This window comes from Hibiscus syriacus, unplaced genomic scaffold (genome assembly GCF_006381635.1).
Source record: "Hibiscus syriacus cultivar Baekdansim isolate YM2019G1 unplaced genomic scaffold, ASM638163v2 tig00112255_pilon, whole genome shotgun sequence".
Taxonomy (NCBI): Eukaryota; Viridiplantae; Streptophyta; class Magnoliopsida; order Malvales; family Malvaceae; genus Hibiscus; species Hibiscus syriacus.
In genome coordinates, this window is record NW_024063285.1 from 527,713 (window position 1) to 549,714 (window position 22,002).

The window sequence follows — 22,002 nt, forward strand, 5'->3', positions numbered from 1 at the left end:
TTTGCCTTGACCAAACTTTTATGCAATCATTAAATCACTTCTTCATTTTATAGTATTAGTTCTTAAGTGACATTTAGTAGGAATTATTTCGTGACACTAGTTCTCGTTGTGGTAAAAATATATTTCTAATTCAATCCCTGTGGAGATGATACTCACTTACCGTATATTACTTGAATCGATTATGTATACTTGCACAGATTTGCTTACCTTAACATATATATTTACAAGCGATCAGTTCACAAGCAACATCCATCATCTTATTGTTCAGGTTTGTAGCATTATCGGTAATGATTCTTTCCGGTAAACCATACCGACATATGATCTCTTTCTTCAAAAACTTACAAATAGTGGACTGAGTGAAACTGCATATGATGCAGCCTCTACCCATTTTGTGAAATAGTCGATTGCCACAATAATAAACCGATGTCCATTTGAAGCCATCAAATGGATTTTCCCGATAACATCAATGCCCTACATAGAGAAAGGCTATGGCGTCGTCATTACATGAAGAGATTGAGGTGGAACATTTATTTTATCTCCATAGATTTGACATTTGTGACATCTTCTAGCATAATTGATGCAGTCGCTTTCCAATGTAGACCAAAAATATCCGCATCTCATTATTTGCTCGACATCATATGTCCATTCGCATGTGTTCTACAAACTCCGTCTTGTACTTCTTCCATTATCATCTTTGCCTCTTCTACATCTACACATCTCAACAGGACCTGATCAGGGCTTTTCTTGTATAAGACCTCCCCATCAAAGACATATCTAGCCACTATTCTTTTAATAGTTCTTTTATCAGTTTCAGTGGCTTCCTCTGGATAAGTTCGGTTCTTGATGTATTGCAGAATGTCGTGGTACCAGGGTTTAGTGTCTTTTATTTCCTCGATTTGGTAACAATGAGCCGGGTACTCATACGACTGCATGTCAATTGGCATCGTATCATACTCCCCGCCAGCCTTGAATGCGACTGCCAAGGTAGCTAACGCATCAGCCATTTGATTTTCTTTTCTAGCCACATAATGGAAGGTGACTTCATTGAATTCTTCAAGTAGATCCAGTATTAGCTTCCGATACTCCACCAGCTTTACATCCTTGGTTTCCCATTCTCCACAGAGCTAATAAATCACTAAGGTCGAATCTCCATATACCCGTAAGGTCTTTATATTTTGTCTCCTAGTAGCTCAAATCCCCAAAACACAAGCCTCATATTCTGTCGTGTTATTAGTGTAATCAAAATTTAATTTGCTAGTGAATGGATAATGATTTCCTTTAGGGGAGACCAGTATTGCCCCAATGTCATATCCTAATGCATTTGATCCACCGTCAAAATGCATTTTCCAGGAATCGCATGCGGTGGTACTTGCTTCTTTTAAGGATATGGCCATCAAGTCTTCATCTGGAAAGTCAAAGTCTAGCGGCTCATAATTTTTAGCAGTTCTGCTTGTCAAGAAATCTGATATGCCACTTCCCTTTATCATTTTTTGGTTCACTTACTCGAAATCAAATTCAGATAACATCATCTGCCATCGAGCTAATCTTCCAGAGAGAACAGGTAAACCATCATATACTTTAATGGATCTAACTTGGAAATCAACCAAGTGGTGTGGTACAACATGTATTATCTGAGTCTACACGTAGCCTAGACTATAGCACAACATACCTTTTCGATGGGAGGATATCTGACCTCACAATCAATAAACTTATTACTTAGGTAGTAAATACCCTTTCCTTCCTCCCAGAATCATTATGTTGGCCCAAGACACATCCCATTGAATGCTCGAATATGGATAAAAACAAAAATAGAGGTTACCTGAGATATGGGACATCAAGATAAGAGTGTGAGACAAATACTCCTTTATTTTCTCGAATGCAATCTAGCAGTCCTCATCCCATGCTCTAGGGTTGTTCTTTCGAAGAAGGAGAAAGATCGGGTCGTACTTATCGTTTAGCTAAGATATGAACCGTGCTATGTAATTTAACCTGCCCAGAAAACCTCGAACCTCTTTTTGTGTTTACAGTGAGGTAAATTTTGAATGGCTTTAACTTTATCTAGATCGACCTTGATGCCTTTCCTACTGACCATGAAGCCTAGCAACTTTCCAGATGTTACCCCGAATGTACACTTATTGGGTTCAATCTCAACTAGAATTTTCTTAATCTTTAAAAGAGCTTTCTCAAATTCTCGACATGTTTATTTTCGGTTTGTGCCTTGATAATCATGTTGTCGACATAAACCTCAATTTTTTTGTGTATCATGTCATAAAACAAGGTCATCATAGCTCTTTGATAGGTTGCCCCAGTATTTTTTAATCCGAATGGCATCACCTTATAGCAGAAAGTTCCCCATATTATAATGAATGTGGTCTTTTTTCATGTCTTCAGGATGCATCTTAATCTAGTTATATCCTAAAAATCCATTCATGAATAAGAAGAAAGCATTCCCGACTGTATTATCTACCAAAATGTCTATGTGTGGTAGAGGAAAATTATCTTTAGGACTTGCTTTGTTAAGGTCCCGGTAATTGACACACATGCGCACATTTCCATCTTTATTTGGAAATGACACTATGTTGGCCACCCATTCTGGATACTTGGCCACTTGAAGGAATCCAGCATCGAATTGCTTTTTGACCTCTTCTTTGATCTTAAGGAGCATTTCAGGTCTCATTCTCCATATCTTTTGTTGCACGGTTTTGCATTCTGGTTTGATAGGTAGTTTGTGGACTACCATATCTATGTCTATCCCTATCATGTCTTGATACGACAATGCAAACACATCTCTATATTCTTGAAGTAAGACTATTAAGTTTTGTCTTGCTTTAGCTAAAAGAGTTATGCTAATTTTGACCTCATTTCTCTCTTCTTCAGTTCCCTGATTCAAGACTTCGATTTTCTCTTCAAGTGGCAATATTTGTTTGTCTTCTTTTTCTACCATCCACAATAATTCGGTAGGTAAGTTACACTCTTCTTCATTGTTACATTCATCAATTTCCCAGAGACAATTGGATGATTCAAAATCTACCTCAGGGTCAGGATCATCAGTGCATCCATTATCGTTATCTTGGGACCTGGAGGAGAAATGAAATGTGTATGCATGAGAGGAAAATATCTCACACAGAATGATCGAAAATTAAATTCAAAAGAGAATGAAACGAAGTACTGAATGAAAGAAAATTGAATTCAAAAGAAATGAAATAAGAAAAAGTTTATCATAACAGAAATTACTTTTTTTATTGAATTTAAAACAAAACATTTATTCACCCTTACAAAAGATCACCTATTGCCCCGGGTATGGGCGAATAGGGATAGTTTGAATATTACTGTGAAATAAATTTGAAAATCACAGGTAGTTCTTTTGTAGACCAGGTTCTAAGCACAAACCAGAGTGGCAGTGGGCGGATTCCGGATCTATCTGCATCTTCAGCACTCTCTGTAATTATGGCGTTGATACTCAAGTCTTTCAAAGAAGCTTCTCAATCTGGTGAGGTGGTCTCAAACACATAGCCACCTGATTTAAATGTGTCGTAAAGAGGTGGGAATACCATGGGTTCCCAATGAAATTCATTTCACTCAATCTGGCCAATCTTCTTTCTCGGTTCTTTTTGAATTTCCCTCCTCTTTTGTTGTTGACTGGGCTGAAAACCAAGCCCAAACTGGTCTAACTTTGTTATAGGAATGATGGGATTAATCCTTCCTTGCAGTAGATTCCCAAATCCTCTTTCTACATTGGCACCCCTTCCCAAGGTCTGCTTTATCTCCATCTTAGTGCATTCGGAAGGCCGGGGTTCGGAAATCTTTCCTCTTTCAGCCACAAATGTGGTATTCACAAATTCTAAGGAGTGGAATGAACATTCTACCACCTTATCATCTACTTCTATGTATGGAGCATCCGTGGTCACACTCGCCACAATATCTTCTTCGGCATTAATATTTATCAGGGCTCCTTCAATGACAAACTTAACTTTTTGGTGTAGCGTGGATGGCACTGCACCAACTTGATTAATCCAAGGCCTTCCCAAAAGGCAGTTGTAGGAAGGCATGATATCCAGTACTAAAAATTTAATATTGTAAGTGGTCGGTCTGATGGTTAAAAGCACCTCAATCTTGCTGATTACCTCCCTTTTGGTCCCATCAAATGCTCAGACCACGCTTAAGCAGGTTCTCATGTGAAAGGTATCTATTAACAGCCTTTTCAATGTAACTAAAGGAATCACATTAAGGGCTAAACCGTTGTCGATTAACACACTCGGTAAGGCGTGCCCCTTACAATGAGTGGTGATGTGTGATGCCTTAGCTCGACCTTTCCCTTCAGACGGAATCTCATTATCTGAAAATGAGATGAGATTATCAGCTTGAATGTTATTAACCAATCGATCCAACTTGTTGACTGGTATGTCTTATGTTAAAAATGTCTGATTTAGGACCTTCAAAAGTGCCTTCATGTGTGCCTCTGAGCTTAGCAGCAAGGCTAACATCTAAATACGTACCGGTAGACTATGTAGTTGTTCTACGATGTTGTATTTGTTGTGCTTTAAGAATTTTAGATCTCTGGCTTCTTCCGCCTTTATTGGCTCGTTGATTACTAGCACGTCCCCTTTGAAGGGTTCAAGTGGTCTCTGGGGGACTTAGCATCTCGGGAGTAGCATTTCCCAACGACTTTTCCCACTTCATTGTCATCTTCCTTAAGGGTGCTCATTTGGCATTCGTACCTCCAAGGCACTTGCTTGTTGTCCTTGTAGGAAAAAGGTTGAGGTGTTGTGATCACCACATTTGCTTGTGTTTTCTCTATTATCTTCACTTTAGGGGTAATCACCAAAGACGACCCCTTCCATATCCGCTTTCAGATGATTCTCCGGTAGCACAAACATCTACTTCCAGAGGGTCTCGAACTTCTTCATAGAATTCCAGCTCTTTTCTATCCATCATAAGTTGGAGCAAAGCCTTAAACTCTGAGAAATCTTGCACCTCATGCCTATTTTCATTGTGGTAACAAGAGTGGTTACCATCTCCCCCGCCTTGATGTGTCTAAATATGGTGCAAAAAGCTCTGCTTTCACCATCTGGCTCCATACCCAAGCTAAAGGAGACATTATTTCAGAAACACCAGTTTTAACTTTCTTGCCTTTATCGGTAGTGATTGCATTAATCCTACTCTCTTGATGATTAGGCAAAAGATTTTGTGCAACATTTGGTGCTCCTGAGTAAAAGTGGATCAAATTCTTGTTACGCATTCTTTGTACGATCCTCTTGAATGCGAGGTAATTTTCAATAGTGTGCCCCAGTACACCACCATGGTATTCACAGTGAGCGTTTTCATCATACCATCTGGGGTATGGGGGCTTCATCGATTCCACAGGGTACGGTGACACTACATGAGTGTCAAAGAGTTGTTGATATAATTCCTTGTACGTCATGGGAATAGGATCGAATTGCTCATTCTCTCTTTCTTTCCTTGGTTCCCTTGGATTTTGTCTAGGAGTACCTGACGGTATAGCTGCAGTTGTTTTTGAGTTTGAGATTGTAACACCTTTATTGGCATTGTAGGTGTTGATGTTGTTAATCTCTCTATCTTTATTCTTCGTGGGAGGTTTCTTGCTTGATTCATCTCCCTTGATCTTGTCTTGTTTTATGGTCATTTCAATAATCTCTCCGGCCATAACTAAATAAAAAAAGTTTCCTCATGTGATTGCAACCAAGTACCCGAATTAAGGAGCCTTCAGGGTCTATACGAAGAGCTTCATGGTTTCCTTTTCATCCAAGGGTGGATGAACTTGCACATCTAAATCTCTCAATCTCTGTGCATATTGTCTGAAACTTTCGTTATGCTTCTTCTCCATGCTTTGTAACATAACTCGATCTGGTCTCATATCGTTTATGTTCTTGTATTGCTCTAAGAAAGAATTGGCTAGATCTTTCCAGGTCTTAATATGAGATCGATTCAGCTGATTGTACCACCGGATGGCTGAACCATACAGGCTCTCCTGTAAGCATTGAATCAGGAGTTTATCATTTTCAAAATATCCCGTCATCTTCTGACAGAACATGGTAATGTGAGCTAAGGGGCAACTGTTTCCATCGAATTTCTCAAACTCGGGGACTTTGAATTTTGGTAGAAGCACTAAATCCAGGACCAAGCTTAGTTCTAAGGCATTAACCCCATAATAATCATGGTTCCCTTTGACCACCTTCATTTGGTCTTCCAGTAGCTTGATCTTTTCTTCCATCTTCTTTTCCTTATCTTCCTCATCAAAATCCGATATATGGTAATCATTCGGATTATTCTCAGGGTTAGATGTAGATGTTTGTACCTTTACAGCAATTGAGGTTTTTACTTTTACAGTGGATGAGTCCCCTTGTAATCCTGATAAGATTCCAAGCGAGATAACCACCTGCGGGGTAGGTGGCATAGCTACCCCATCAGACGAACCTACCCCAGGTGCACTTGCTTGATTTAAGCCAGATAACTTGGAAACAATCTGGTCGACCAAGGATTCTTGGCTTTTAGTGATCGTATCCAGAGTATTTTGATTATTCTGGCTTATCTTTTCTTCTAAATTCCTCTACAACTTTAACATATTCTCTTCGAGTTGACTGATTTTGGCTTCCATTTGTCTTTTCTTTGTGCGGGTGTTGTAAGGATGGTGATTGTCCAAAGCTTGTGGAGGTAAACTCGGTGTTTGTTCTCTCTTCTGATGAGATATTTCTGTTAGTTAATGTGAATGTAAAATCATGGAAAATAAAAATAAACATGGAAAATAATAATACAAAGTATGAAAAGCAATGCATGATGCATGAGAATTAGAGGCATTAATCCAGAAACGTGTATGTTATTATAAATAATCTTTATCGAGACAAAAGTATTTTATTTTTTAAGAGACAAAAATATATTAAAGGTACATTCTGACTAAATCCTCTAGACCCCGAACAGCTTCTAAAATATTGACAAGTCTTCTTCCTTCATCTGTCACTGGTTGAATGCCTTGTCGAACCACTCCAGCTTCTCTTGCTAAACCATGCAAATGTAGAGTTACCTTTTGTACTTGCTCCAAGAAATTCCGGATGACTGTATCTCTAACTTTCACTCTTTGTTGAGCCTATTCCCAACGAAAACGCCACTATAACCCTCTATCAAAGGGCACTATCTGAATCTCTCTTGCTTGTTTCTTTAATTCATCCACAATGACCTCTAACTCAGCTATGGTTTTGACATCCCGATCTTGTTGTTTATGAAGATACTTCTCTAAATAAGCTACTTGGATCTTCAAGCGCTTGTTCTAGTGTTGGCTGTCTATCAAACATCTCTGAGAAGTCTTTAGCTGTTCTTTCAAAGTCTCTCTTTCGTCATGTCATTAAAACTTCCTTTTCAGGCTGCTGGCTTCACTTTTCCAGTACTCAGAAGATCTTTTCAGGTTGGATTTTCTCTGGACTTGTTCTTGGTATCCTTTTCTCAAGTCTTCGAGCTTATTCCTTCTCTAATTTGTCTGTCCGATCCTTCTAAGTATCGGCATCTAATTTCCACTAGAACCTTTCAGCCTCGAGTTCCCTTAGCCTTTGTTTCAGTTTGTTCTTTACAGCTTCAAATTCTTTCATTGCTATCTCTAGCTTGGAGGGAACATGCTTAAGATGTTCTTCCATGGTCCGGGTGTCCTCATGATCCGGCACAGGGATGTTTTCATTTTCCCTTAACCTCCGTGATTCCAAATATTCTGGAGTAAGCATGTCCTTGGTAGCAACGACATCCATTCGGAACACTTTCTTCCATGACTCGGCTACTTCTTTGACCTTTTTCTTATAGTTGTCCCCATGGTATACAAATTTTGATCCATATATTTCGTGTGTTGTTGGAACAAACTGGTGTGCCCCATACTGTCAAAGTACCAAAAGCGGAGAATATCCAACTTTTCCCCATAATCCAAGTAATGTCATGGTATCTGAATCCCCACATCAGAAAAAAAAATGTCAATGTGGGTTAACCAAGGAGCTCTCTAGGCAATATCCCTAACCTGAAGATGTGTGAATACTTTCATTCACTTTTCTTTTGGGGCGCCTTCTTGCCATTTCAGAGTAAGGAATTCCCTACAGGTGAATAAGTGTTATTGAATCGGTGGTAAGAAATCTTGTTAGTCTTCCAGAAATGACTGTGGATCCAAACTTAGAGAAGCTGTGCACACCCTATAAATCTTCCTCCTCCAGTCTTTCTGCAGTGGTTGCGGGAGCGAAAGGTTTCAGCTAAAATTGTCGGTGCTGGATTTACTCATCTCGGGAGTTGTTAGAATAGTTCCACAACAGTTGTCTCAATGTACCCCAAAGTTTTCGGGAAGATAACCAAACCATAAATGCCCAGCACATAAAGGTCTATCGTCTTTCATTCATCTGGGTGATTCTTCATCAGTTTCTTGATATCAGTCCAAGGAATTCCTTCCCCTCTACCTTTGTGTTGAATTCGGTTAGTTACTCATTGCTCATCTACTCTCGCAACTTTTGCCAGCCCATTCTTGAAAGGTTGGCTTTTGATGTGCTTGATGTAGACCTGATCCATTCTGATCCCTCGCAATGCAGTAATGTGGTATATTATTCGATTTTAGGTACCATGTCTTCTTGGTTAAAGGTGAAATAACTCTACCCCAGATTCCAGAATTGTACTAAGGCTCTGATTAATGGTTCATCTGTCTTGACATAGAGTAGAAGTATGATATCACCATACCGATGGCTGAAATGCTGCCTCTGGTCACTCTTCTAGTTGTCCTAAATGCTCCGCAGTTCTTGAACATCATTCTACTTTAGGCTGACAGAAGCATAGCTAACCAGATCTGACACATAGTTTCCTTACAGACTATCCCCCTTTTCTTTCTGAGTCTTTTCAGACCATAGTCGTACCTCGACATTTTTCACCTCTTGCATTACAACCCCTTTATCCATTAATACAGATTATTTGTTTGTAACGAACACTTTTTGTGGATCTATTACCTCTTTTTTTATGATGCAAATGATAAAAAGCAAACATGAAAGAAAAATTAGTTAGTAAGAAATAAATAATAAGGGTAAAAGTAAAAAATGATAAATTGCATGATAAAAGTAAAAACATCCTAGGTTTGAAATCGAGTTTCGGGGTGGGCTCTAATTCCCTGTAGTCTCCCGGTTTAGGTTCTAAAGAAAGGTACCCGAGTTCTCTTTGCTGGTGCCCCCTTGGGCTTGCCAGACCCTTAGCCCTAAGCCCATTACAAGCTTATGTGGACCAAGTTAAACTCGAGAGGATACATTCCCTTATGCCCATACGGAGAATAAATTCACACGAAGACATAAGGTATATGTTGCTAGGCCCATACGGAGAATAAATTCCCACGAAGGCGTCGCTTTCACCTCCACTTAAGAAGGTTTTGGAGCTCGGAACTTTTTCAAAAATCTGAAATCATTAAAAAAAACGTCAGTACAACTATTTACTTGAAAAATAGTCAAAGGAAAGTAATAAAGATCGAAAATTTATCTTAAAACTTAACTTACAATTTTCATTTAAAAAAGACAACTTGAAATTAACCTTAGCCTGACTCACTTACCTATCCCTAGCAAGGTCGTCAAGCTATCGCAATCGTCTTTTGGGTGGGCCCGGAATTGGGCTTCGACTTAAAATAGTGGGTTAGAGTCGCCACCGATCATTTAAAAAATATTAAGGTTGATCGAATACCTCGATTTCTTACCTGATCTGCATCTTACCAAAGATATGTTGGATTCGAGAGTCGGTTACAATCAAGGAAGGATTAGCACCCTTGAACTGCCCTTTCAGTACTAATTTAATTTCCAGTAGTCTTAATTGAGAAAATTGCAAGTTAAATTAAAAAGTAAAATTTGATCCAAATTACTTACCTCCAATCGATTTAAAATAATACCCTTAAAAAGTCAAAAAGATGTTAGATTGGTAAAGTAAAATGATGAACCAAAAATAAAGTTTAAATTATGATACTTTAAGTAAACAAAGATATATATATATATATATATATATATATATATATTGGGGAATTAACAAGAATAAAAAGAACAAAACAACTTGCACATATTGAAAACACACATCAAAAAACAAAAATAATGTAAAGAAAAAACCTATTAAATTATAGATAAAGGAAAAAACGTTAATTGCAAAATTTAATATAAAAATTACTAAAAAATAAATTTAAAAGGGAAATAATAAAATAAATAAAAAGAAAAAAAGCCGAAAAATGGAAAGAAAAAATGAATAAAAATGGCTACATTAAAAATAAATATATGAAATAATATAAAAAAGTTAGCTAAATTAAAAAGAAAATAAAATAATAGAAATAAAATAAAAAAAACAATTAAGTTAAAACGTGAATTAAATAAAGAAATGATTAAATTAAAAGAAAAATAAAGTGGGTGGTAAAATTAAAAGCAAATCGGGGTAAAAACTGAATTCGAGGCGCAAAACAGGTTTTTAAAAAGAGTCGCGGATTGATCCTGCAATTATCCCCCACCCAAAATCACATAAACACATTTCATATTTTCATTTCTTCCAAATCAGATCAAAACACCAACCCCACTTTCCTCTCAACTGTTCTTCAGGTTTGAAGAACATTAGGTCGGGATTCAACAAAAACCCAATTTTTGACCTGTCATCGCCTCGCCGACCGCCGTTCATCGACGGTAAAATTAGAGCTTTTTTACACCATTCGAAAGCCCATACCTTCATCTTTTCAAAAATTCAAATCGTTTTTTCAAAATAGCCTCGGGGAGGGCTAGATCTGAGAAAGATCTTTCAAATGCCCTCCCCTCCGATCATCGGCCTATCACCCTTTTTTTGGGTTTTTCGAATCAAAACAAAAGAAACAAAAAAAAATAGCTTTGGCCCACATGCAAGCAAAAAACTGAGAAATGTGAGAACTTTTACCCTTTTTTATTTGCTTTCTTCTTTCAAATGTTTATAACTTTTGCTCTGATTTCTCTAGTGTATTTCTTTCTTATTTTCCGTGTGTTTCTTGCTCTAATTTTACATGCATATATAGTCCTAAGATTTCCTATTTTTGTTCGTTTTAGACTCCTATTAGAACTAAAATACATGTTTTGTTGGTTGGTTTTGATTCCCTTGAAATCACGTCGCCGAGTGCCGAGAAGAACGGGCGGTAGGTTGCGACTGGAATGAGGGATCTTCAAGTTGCTATCTCGAGCGTCAGATCGTGGCCCGTAGATCCAATGGTGCCAAGCATGCGGCGCTAGTGTGAGGAGCCTTAAGGTTAGGGTTTTGAAATCCTAACTGATTTGAAGATTGGGCCGGTTCGAGTCGGGTTCCAGATCCGGGTCTACTGTTGGTCTTGCTGGGTTTTAGTGTTGGTCTTGAACTGTTGGGTCGGGCATTGCTTGTAATTATTGTTTTTCATGATACATGTAATAATATAAATATAAATATATGTTTAATACTATATAATATAAGCATAAATATAATATATAGTGGTTTAATGTAGGTATATATTATAAATATGTAATATAATGCGTATATACCACATGATATCAATCATAACATAATATGCAATATATTATATAAATAAATCATATAAGCAATATGAACATAATATATAATATCATATCATATAAACAAGATCGGATGAAATCGTGTGTCTACAATCGGGATCAGTGGTATACTCTTGTCGGACTGGGATTTCTTCGATCGTGATTTTTCCCGGTGGTTTTATCCGGTGACCACCGATGAAAGAGCTGCTCTACAAGCTGGAAGAACCGAATTCAAAAGCTTAATCAATTCTTTTCTCCTTCAGTTCTTTTCGTCTTCAAGTTCATTTCATATATTTCATTTAATGGAACTAGGCCTTTCAAGCAAGTTTATGGATGAGTATTTGTGTATTTATATTGTTTGAAATTATCTATATTTAAAAAATAATTTTAAACATACTCTTTAATTATATATTTATAATATTTGATTAATTTTAATAATTAAAATTACTATAATTTAATTTTAGATATAAGGGTAAGTTTAAATCTAAACATTTTATATTGATTAATATATCGATATAAATTGATTGACATTGATATCGATAGTTAAAGAAAATGTTATTCTTTTGGAGATTTGAGGTTCAAACAACTATGTTTATTGGTGATATATATAAGGGTGTTCAAATTAATCTGTTACCGCTAAACGTTACATTTTATAGGGTAATTAATTGAACTGTTGAGATTTATTCGATTAATCAAACCACTAAAACTGTCGGTTAATGGTTATGAATTTTGATAAATGATTAATCATTGGTCAATCTTTAATAAATTATAATTAATTAATTATATTTTTAAAAATAGAATTATAAATAAAATTAAAATGATTCATTCCAATTTCTTTTAGTTATCATGTTTATCTTATATATGAACACATTAAATTAAACATAGATGAAAAAAACTTGATTTTAAATTGTAAAATATAAATATGTACCTAAGATTTTAAAATGAAAAAAAACCTGAATATACCACATATATATATATATATATATATATATATATATATATATATATATATATATATATATATATTTCTATAAAAATAAAATGCATCTACAAATAAATAAGATTTCTACAAATAAATATGTTTCTATCATAGTAAATTTTATGAAATTTTGAAACTTTCATGTTGTGTTGTGTTTAAAGAAAATATTATAATAAATTAGCCACAAACTTGTAACCGAATCGTTAATGACGGTTAACCGTTAGCGATTAATCATTTCTTAATGATTAAATTATGATTAGCAAAATTTAGTACACGTGATAACGATTAATCGGTCGTTTAGACTAAACAATACAATTAACCGACCATGAACATATATATATATATATATATATATATTTTGTTAATAACTAATTTTTTTATCAAACTCCTTAATGGTGTACGATTTAATTTCATATATGTAGGATTTGTATTCGAAGCACGTTTTAGGGGGCTTGTTTGCATGAGGTATTCGAATACCATTCCGTACAGTTTATCTGCTTGAGGTGAACCTACTACCTATTGAAAATGTGGTGATGAATTAAGGTTACATTTGATTTCGAAAAATACAGGTCACTTTTTTTTATGTTTAGAAAATATATATCCATATCTCATACAACATTCATCTGGTATTTTATTATATTATAATCATTTTTCGTGATGATTTTAATTTTATATATTATGAGGTAAAGGGTTTTCCCTAAATGTTTGTTTTTGTGCAGGTATAGGATATACCCTATGAGATTGATATTTTACACAATAATTTATAGCGTCGGCCTTTACAAGTGGTGGATTTTAATGTCTAGTTGAGTCCAGAAACTCTATTATTATTATTATTATTATTATTATTATTATTATTATTATTATTATTATTATTATTATTATTATTATTATTATTATTATTATTATTATTCAACTGAGTTTTTGGGCTAGTCAATGACAGCAACATTTCATTGAGATTGTTTAATCTGCATATTTAGGAGTTGTTGATTTCTCAGTTCATAATCGTGTACATTTGTGACTATTGAGGATATATGACTGAATTCTCAATTGTTCCACCATACTCACCACTTTTAGTAAACTGTCTTTTCATTAAAATAATGGGTAAACTACATCAGATACCATCGAACTTTAGGAATTTTTTCATTTATACTATTGAACTTTTATTTTGCCAATTATAACACTGAATTTTGATTTTCGTTTCAATTGTAACTGAATCATTAAATCGTTAACCACATGATGACATCACTGACGATTGCTGATATCGACGTAGACACCTCACCAAAACGATGTCGTTTTGATTTGGTTGTTAACGATTTAACGCCCAATGATATAATTGAAACAAAAATCAAAATTCAGTGCTATAATTGAAAAATTAAAAGTTTAGTGCTATAAACGATACAACGCTTAAAGTTCGATGGTATCTGGTGTAATTTATCCTAAAATAAATATAGAACTACAATATATAAAATTTAATTACATGCGTAATATTATATATAAATTTTGATATTACTTAATCGTATATATGTAGAATTTTGTTTCAATTAAATTTTTACAAATTATTAAAATTATTATTAACTTAGTATTGTTTTACATTTACATATTATATACATAAATAATTATATTTTATTAATATAAAAATATAAATAAATATATTTGCTTTGGAAATATGTAAAATAATCAAAATCAAAATTTTATATGTACAAGTGAAATACAATCTAAATTTAAGTATTTAATTATATTAAATCAAAATTAATGTATAATTATATATTTGTTAAAGATTCATTTATGATTTTAGTATTTATTCCTAAAGAAAATACTTTATACTCTATTAAATATTAAAAAGTAGGGAAAATAAGTTTGTACTCGTAAAACATGTCTAACAATCGAATTGAATTATAAAATATTTTAGTAATGTTATCACTATCTTATTTAAATGTAATTAAAAAATAATACATAAATATTCTAACAAATGAAAAGTGCGTAAATTTGTTAGGCAAATTGATGATCTGAAAACAAACAAGTGAATTTTCTTTCAAAATCAAATGGATGCGTTTCGTTACTTTCATATATCAAAATGACTGGAAACTATTGTAGTCGGTAAAATTAAGATCTTCACCAATCGAGAAAGATATCAAATGCTAATTTTATAACGAAAATAGAAATCAAAGCAACGAAGATTACTTGAAGAGTGAGCTCCATTGACCCACGCTATATGATTTGCTTGATCTTCAGTCGTTCCTTCACTAACGCCACCCTCACGTTTTCTATTTCTCTCATCATCTTCTCCTTCTACGTCGAGTCAGGAGAAATCGAGATTTTAATCAGGATCTTAACTGAAAACCGTATTAAACACAAATTCGAGCGATCAAGAGTGTGGAAGGTCAAGTTATGATTTTACCTCAAGTTCGTCGTTTTCTGCAGATTCGAGGACGCTATTAGAATATGATTTCAGTGAAGAAAGCAGAAACGCAGCTTTGGCACATCGAACGACGATCTGTAATCTTGGAGCACCGTCTACGGTTTCCCCATCTCCATTCTATTTTTCTAAATGAAAATGAAAAGTGCTTTTGAAATTTGAAATCTGATTTATCCTTAAATAATGTGAATAATGCGAGCCAAAACCCGGTTTTTTGCACTTTCTTGATCTACTCTGATAACGATTAACTAGCCCATTGGGATCAACCTCAATGAAACGGGCTAATCCGTCTGCATTTTGTCATACCCTTACGGGATTTTGACGATTCTCGGGGAACTAAAAATTAAGTTTATAATCAAGAATTTAAATTACAGTTTGTACATGTGTCTTCGGTCGTATTGTATTTATCACTATTATGGATATAATTGATGATAGTATGGTCATTGTAGGTATCGTAATTGTGAATTTTTAATAACATATGTTATTGTGGACATAACACTTATAGATATTGTGGTTTCAGACGATATCATTTACTACATGACAACCGTTGTTGTAGTTAAATATTATTATTTAAGTAATTGTTCCTAGTAACTAATGTTGAAAAATAAATAAATTCCAAGAGTAGCTCCATAATAACAATTATTAGAAAAAATAGTCCCCGATAACAGATATTAAAAACAAATAAATTTTAAGAGTATTCTCATAATAACAAATATTAAAAAAAATTAAATCCTTAATAACAATTATTAAAAATAAGTGGACCCTATAACTAATAAAAAAACCATTTTTTTCACAAGTACAGTGCATTATAAAATTCTGGGTCCTGGCAGGTGCCTCTTCTGCCCAGGCCCGGATAGGACCCCTGCATTTTGTTAACATCAACCGTTTAATCGATCTTACCAAGTTCAAGTTTTAAGAAATTAAAATTTGAATAAAATTACATTACTCTTAAAAGTATTTGGTTCGTATTATTTAAAATTATATGTGCAATCTTAAATTTTGATAAAGATTATGTCGTAGTCTTACACTATAGATAAGATGTAATCTTACTTTACCAATGATAAAACACAAGACCTTCACTAACACGGGATTGATAAAACACAAGACCAAGGACAAACAATGCAATTACCAATGATGGTCCGTAGCTCATTTGACATGTTAAATCCTAAAACATAATTCCCAACATCCCACTATGAAAAAGGTGAAATAAAAAATATATATATAAAAAACACATAAGCAAGAACATTCTCATATCTACCTTGTTGATTAATGATTACAGCCGAGACTTGGGCAAAGTAGACGTTAAATTCACATGGTTTAATAGTCATCCCCGTCGATAAAACCCAAGAGAAACGGTCAAATAAGTGGAAAAGTAAACGAGGGAAATGTTAATTATTCCATCTTTAAAGTAATAAGTTAAGAAAACCCAACCGGTCTAACATTGCAGCCTTGAAGGATGACCAATTGCCTACTTTGAAATCTACTTTTTCATCACTGCTTACGTTCTCTTCATTTCCATTTTCAAGTAAAACACAAATCAAAAACAAGATTATTTACTGAAAAAGTGGGAAAATGCTTCAACCCCTCTTTAAATATAAAAATAAAAATTATAAAATATAGACAAAATTTACAATGTTCGTAGAGCATGGACGATCATCGTTAACGATGAATATCATTAAATTAATTTATAAAATTTTAAATTATAAATTACTAAACGTATAATTATAAATTAGTTAAAAAAACTAAATGTAATTTAATTAAAATGTAATATTTATAAAACATTAGCTTATAGGGTAAATTATAGCATTGACCACCTAACTATTTACCCTTTTTACTTTAACCACCGATTTTTTAATTTTGTCAATCGGGTCGCCTAACTATTTAAATCTTGTCAATCAAGCCACCTGTCGTTAAATATTAACGGAGAACATGACATGACAGTTAATAAATTTTATATAATTACACATTTAGTCCTCATTACTTACACATTCTATTAATTTGGACTTAACTTTTAATTAATTCAATAAATTTAATCCTCAATCAGATAGTGACAAGTGTCACTATGTGATTGGATGTTTTTTCTTAATATTTTTATTTAACTTAATAATTTTTCATCCAATCAAATGATGTCACGTGTCACCAAATGAATGAATAGAAAATAAATTGAATCAATAACTGCTGTTGGTAGAGTTTGAACCCAAGACGTGAGGAGAGGAAGAAAATGCCCCAACCACTAGGCTGCATCATTCAAATGACAATTTTATCACGACATAATATATATAGCTAATGGAATTAAAAAAAGAAAAAGACCTAATAAGGACTCCAACATGGAATAATTGAATAATAAGACAATATGATATATATATATATATATATACACACACAAATATTATAACTGAGTTAATATGTGAATATATTTTATTTATATTTTAAATCATTTTAATGAAAAAATAAAAAATGATTTTAATATATTATAATTGAAATATAAAGAATAGCTTCGTTGACTAGAATGTTCCTGATAGTTGAAGGCTTATCGTAATAAGCATTTTAACTTATCCATTGACTTGTTTATATCCCAGTTAGAATAAGAATTTTATATTTTATTATTTAATCATTATATATTTGAAGAAAAATTTAGGGGAAACTTGATTTTATTGAATTAGTCTATTTTAATATATAATTGTTAAATAAGATTAGAATTCGATCGACGTTATAATATTTTAAAATATAAGATATGATACATTTCACTTCAATAAAATTAGAATAATGAAAACAATTTATTAATTTAAAATATGTAAAATGATGCATTTCAATTATAACATATTAAATTCACTTTTATTTTACTTTTTGCATTAAATGTGATTTAAAATATAAATAAAACATATTTATTTATTAATCAATTATAATATTTGTTTATATATATTTTATATTTTAATACTATTCAATTATTTCATGTTTGAGTCCTTATAAGGTTATTTATTACTATTAACTATATCATAAATTATATAGACTATGTTTTGTATATTAGATAAATTTAGTGGTTTAGCTTGGTGATTAGGGCGCTTAGCTTTTTGACTTGCGTCCCAGATTCAAACCACACCAACATCAGTTATTGATTTAATTTACTTTACATTCATTCAATTTGTGACACATGGAACCATTTGATTGGATGGAAAATTTAGTAAATAAAAAAAATTCAATCACACAATGACACATATCACCATCGGATTGAGGATTAAATTTATTTAATTAAATAAAAGGTGGGACCAAATTAATAGAATGTGTAAATAATGAGGACTAAATATATAATTATACAAATTTTATTAACTGCCACATTATCTTCCCTATGAATTTTTACCGACATATGGGTTGATTGACAAGATTTAAATAATTAGGTGACTCGATTGACAAAATTGAAAAATCGGTGATTAAAGTAAAAGGGATAAATAGTTAGGTGATTAATAGTATAATTTACCGTAAAAACTAATGTTTTATAAATATTATATTTTAATTAAATTACGTTTAATTTTTAACTAAGTTATAATAATACATTTAATATTTTATAATTTATATTTTATAAATTAATTTAATGGTATTCGTTATTAATGGAAACTAATTTATAATTATACGTTTAATATTTTATAATTTATGTTTTATAAATTAATTTAATGATAATCGTTATTAATATTACTCATCCGACATTATTAATATTACTCATCCGACAGCATCATCCTAAAATATAAACGTAATTTCTAGATATATGCACAGTAGAGCATATAATTACACTGTTTATTTATTTCGGAAATGAAACAAAAGAAGAGAGTATATGATCACAGCAGCAAAATCCTGTTCACATTAACATTTCTGGTTATTTTGCACATTTAATTTTCGTAACGGTAAGTAATTATTCTACTCTGCAGGAGAAATACTCCATGAATCAACTGTGCCTTCAGCTCTTGATGGAACGTTAATCCAACTTGAAATTAGTACCAAACGGCCTCAAATGAGCTTCATCCCCATCGTCCAATCCAACTAATAAGTCTCTTAAGTTTCCATGTAAGCCACTGAGACTCACACTGCCACCATGGCTGAAGCCGGCCAACTCATCGAGGTAAGCCATTGTTGAGCCTGAAACCGAACTTCCCTGGGACAGAGGCTGAACCATTTGAGTTTGCAAGTTTAACATATTAGAAGCTTCAACTAAAGGAATGTTATTCAACAATGGAGTTGAAGCTGGCTGAACTCTTCTAGCTGATGAACGTAAAGCTTCCAAGTGACTGGACCGGATACCTGATGGACCAGACTCGAAAAGATCGAGCCTTTGAGGAAACGAAGACGAGCTCGAAAATGGTGGTGCGGGGATTCCAGTGAATTCTTGCACCATGGCTCTAAAATTCGTCGGGTCAGTGGTGAGAACTGTAGTGGGTGCTTTCCTTGATGCCCTGGTTCGCTTCTTGGGGTTCTTGGTAACACCGTTAATGTCGTGAACCGGTTTTGGTTGCATTTGCATCGATGATGAGCTTGGAAATGGAAATTGGTTGAGCCCTTGAGCACCCAAGATGGACTGGCTTGATAAAGGTTGAAACAAAGTCGGTGGGTTAAAGTGAGTTGAAGTGTTCAAAAATGGTGGGATTGAGCCGAACTCGTTATCACCACCACCGCTTGAAGATTTCATACTACGACCACTTTTTACCAGAATCTATGGGAAAAAGAAACTTTTGACTATTTAAAAAAGTTGCAGAGGAAACAAAGGCCAACCATGAATACGAGACGAGCAAAGAAGAAAAGAGTTTTCTCCTCCTCTTCTTCTTCTTCCTATATGATCTGAATTAGGGATTTTTGGGAAGCAAAAGAGATGGAAATGAGAGGGATTTTAAGAAGATTCGAAGTGTTAGAGAAAGTGGGGATGGGGTTGGGGCGGTGGTTGGCGACGGGTCAAAATCAAACTCAGGAAAGGGAGAAGTTGGCTTCTTAATATTGTTGTGAATGTGAAAGCAATAAAAGGATGTGGGAGAGTGAAATGAAGCTTAAAGCTTTATACTTTCTATAGGAAATAATGCTAAATCGTCTGCCCGGATTCTTCCCTCCATCCATTGCCTCGCGTCAATTGCAGTGCCACATGTTTGTCTTTCTTTTTTCTTCTCTTAGTGTCCTACTCCTACCTATTAAAACCTTTTTTTTAATATTCTCTACAATTGTCGTCTTATTTTCTTAGTTTGCATATTATAAATTTTAACCATTTTATATTATTCGAAAACTATAGAATAAAATTAATATATATATTTCGGTAAAAAAAATTAGGTATGGGATGACTCCCCAATCCAGGGTCAGGGTATATTTAAAATCCAATTGAGATTTATATAAAAATATATAAATTGTCTACTAAGAGTGACGGTGATAGGATTGAATTTAAACTTACAACTCAAATTCATAAATCCCAACCATTTGTATCAACAATCGTCGACTTCTATGTAATAAAGACAAGTTATTTCAGAATTATTCTTTGCCATTAGAATATTTTAGTCTTTGTTTATAAAGTAAAATGGGTAAAGTGCACAAATCGTCCATTTATTATAATATACTATTTTGTTGAGTCGTTTAATTATTAAAAGTTATAAAATAGTTTTCGGACCAAAGAGAAATGATTTGTTGAGTCCCTCGACTATTACAAATTACAAAATAGTTATCTGACTATTATTATGTTCCAAACTCTTCATTTTTGTTAAAAAATTAACGATAATTTGAGCTTAACGTTAATCTGTTAATTAAGAAATGATAAAATATGATCTCATCTTTCAAACGACTATTATATCTCAGTCAACATGTTAACGTCAAGCTTAGACGATCATTATTTTTAATGGAAAAGAATGAGTTTAGAACACAATGAATAGTTAGGTGACCATTTTGTAATTTTTAATAATCGTGGAACTTAACAAAATAACTCTTTGTATTTAAGAAACCCAATAAAATAATATCTTATAATCAAAAAATTATTTATATATTTTACCTAATAAAATAGACAATTAAGATAAATTCCCTTTTATCTTTCGGATGGAACATTTTTTCATAATATTTAAATGGGGGGAAAAGATAGAAAGTATAAATACAAAGTAGAGTTGCTGTAGCAAGAGATCAAAACCATTACTTCCACCGAAAGTAAACGTGTTTAAAAATATTCAATCTAAATTATTCGATTAGTTGATCCGTTGACCGATTAAAAAATATAGGTATTTATAATAAAAATATTCAATTTTTTGGGTTACAATGCCTACTATTTTTCTTGGGTTTTTGGGTTGGGCCCAGGTCACAAAATATCCTTTAATTGAGTACCCGTCGACCAGATATTAGATTTCTTATTTTTTTATTATTTATTTTATATTATATTTTTTATTTCTAATTCTCAAATTACTCCACCCTAATATTTTAAATGTATAATTTCTTAAACCATTTTATTATAACATTTTTAAATTATTAATTTTTTAAATTATCTCACCATAACAATTTAAATTATTTCTTTTAACTTCAAAATACTTTTAATTTAATTATATATTTTAATAATTTTTATCTTTTAATTATATAATTTAAATTTATCAATTTTATAAGTAGATTAGTATTATAAATCTTTAAATTTTAGAATTTTACAATGTATTTTTTAAATAAATAATATGATTTAAAGAAAAAAATAAATCGGATACTCGTGACCCGAAAATATGGGTACCTAATTTACGGATACCCGAATTTTATATGCCGAGATACGATCCAGTATTTTGATACCTGAAAATTCTGATACCCGATTTTAAACAATCCTAACCACAAGGATCATTGTCGAAAACCTCACACACATTTACATTATTTATTTGAATAACACGAACAAATATATATTATTGTAAAAAAATGGAATGACAATTAATTTTGATGAGTTAATTATATGTTAACTCACTCATAATTTTAAAATTATTATAATTAAACTTTTGTTTCATTTAAAATTAAAAAAAAATTAAATTTTGATATATATATATATATATATAATTACTTTTTAAGATCTTTAATTTTAAAATGGCTTAGAGTAAAAATTAGTGCCCAAC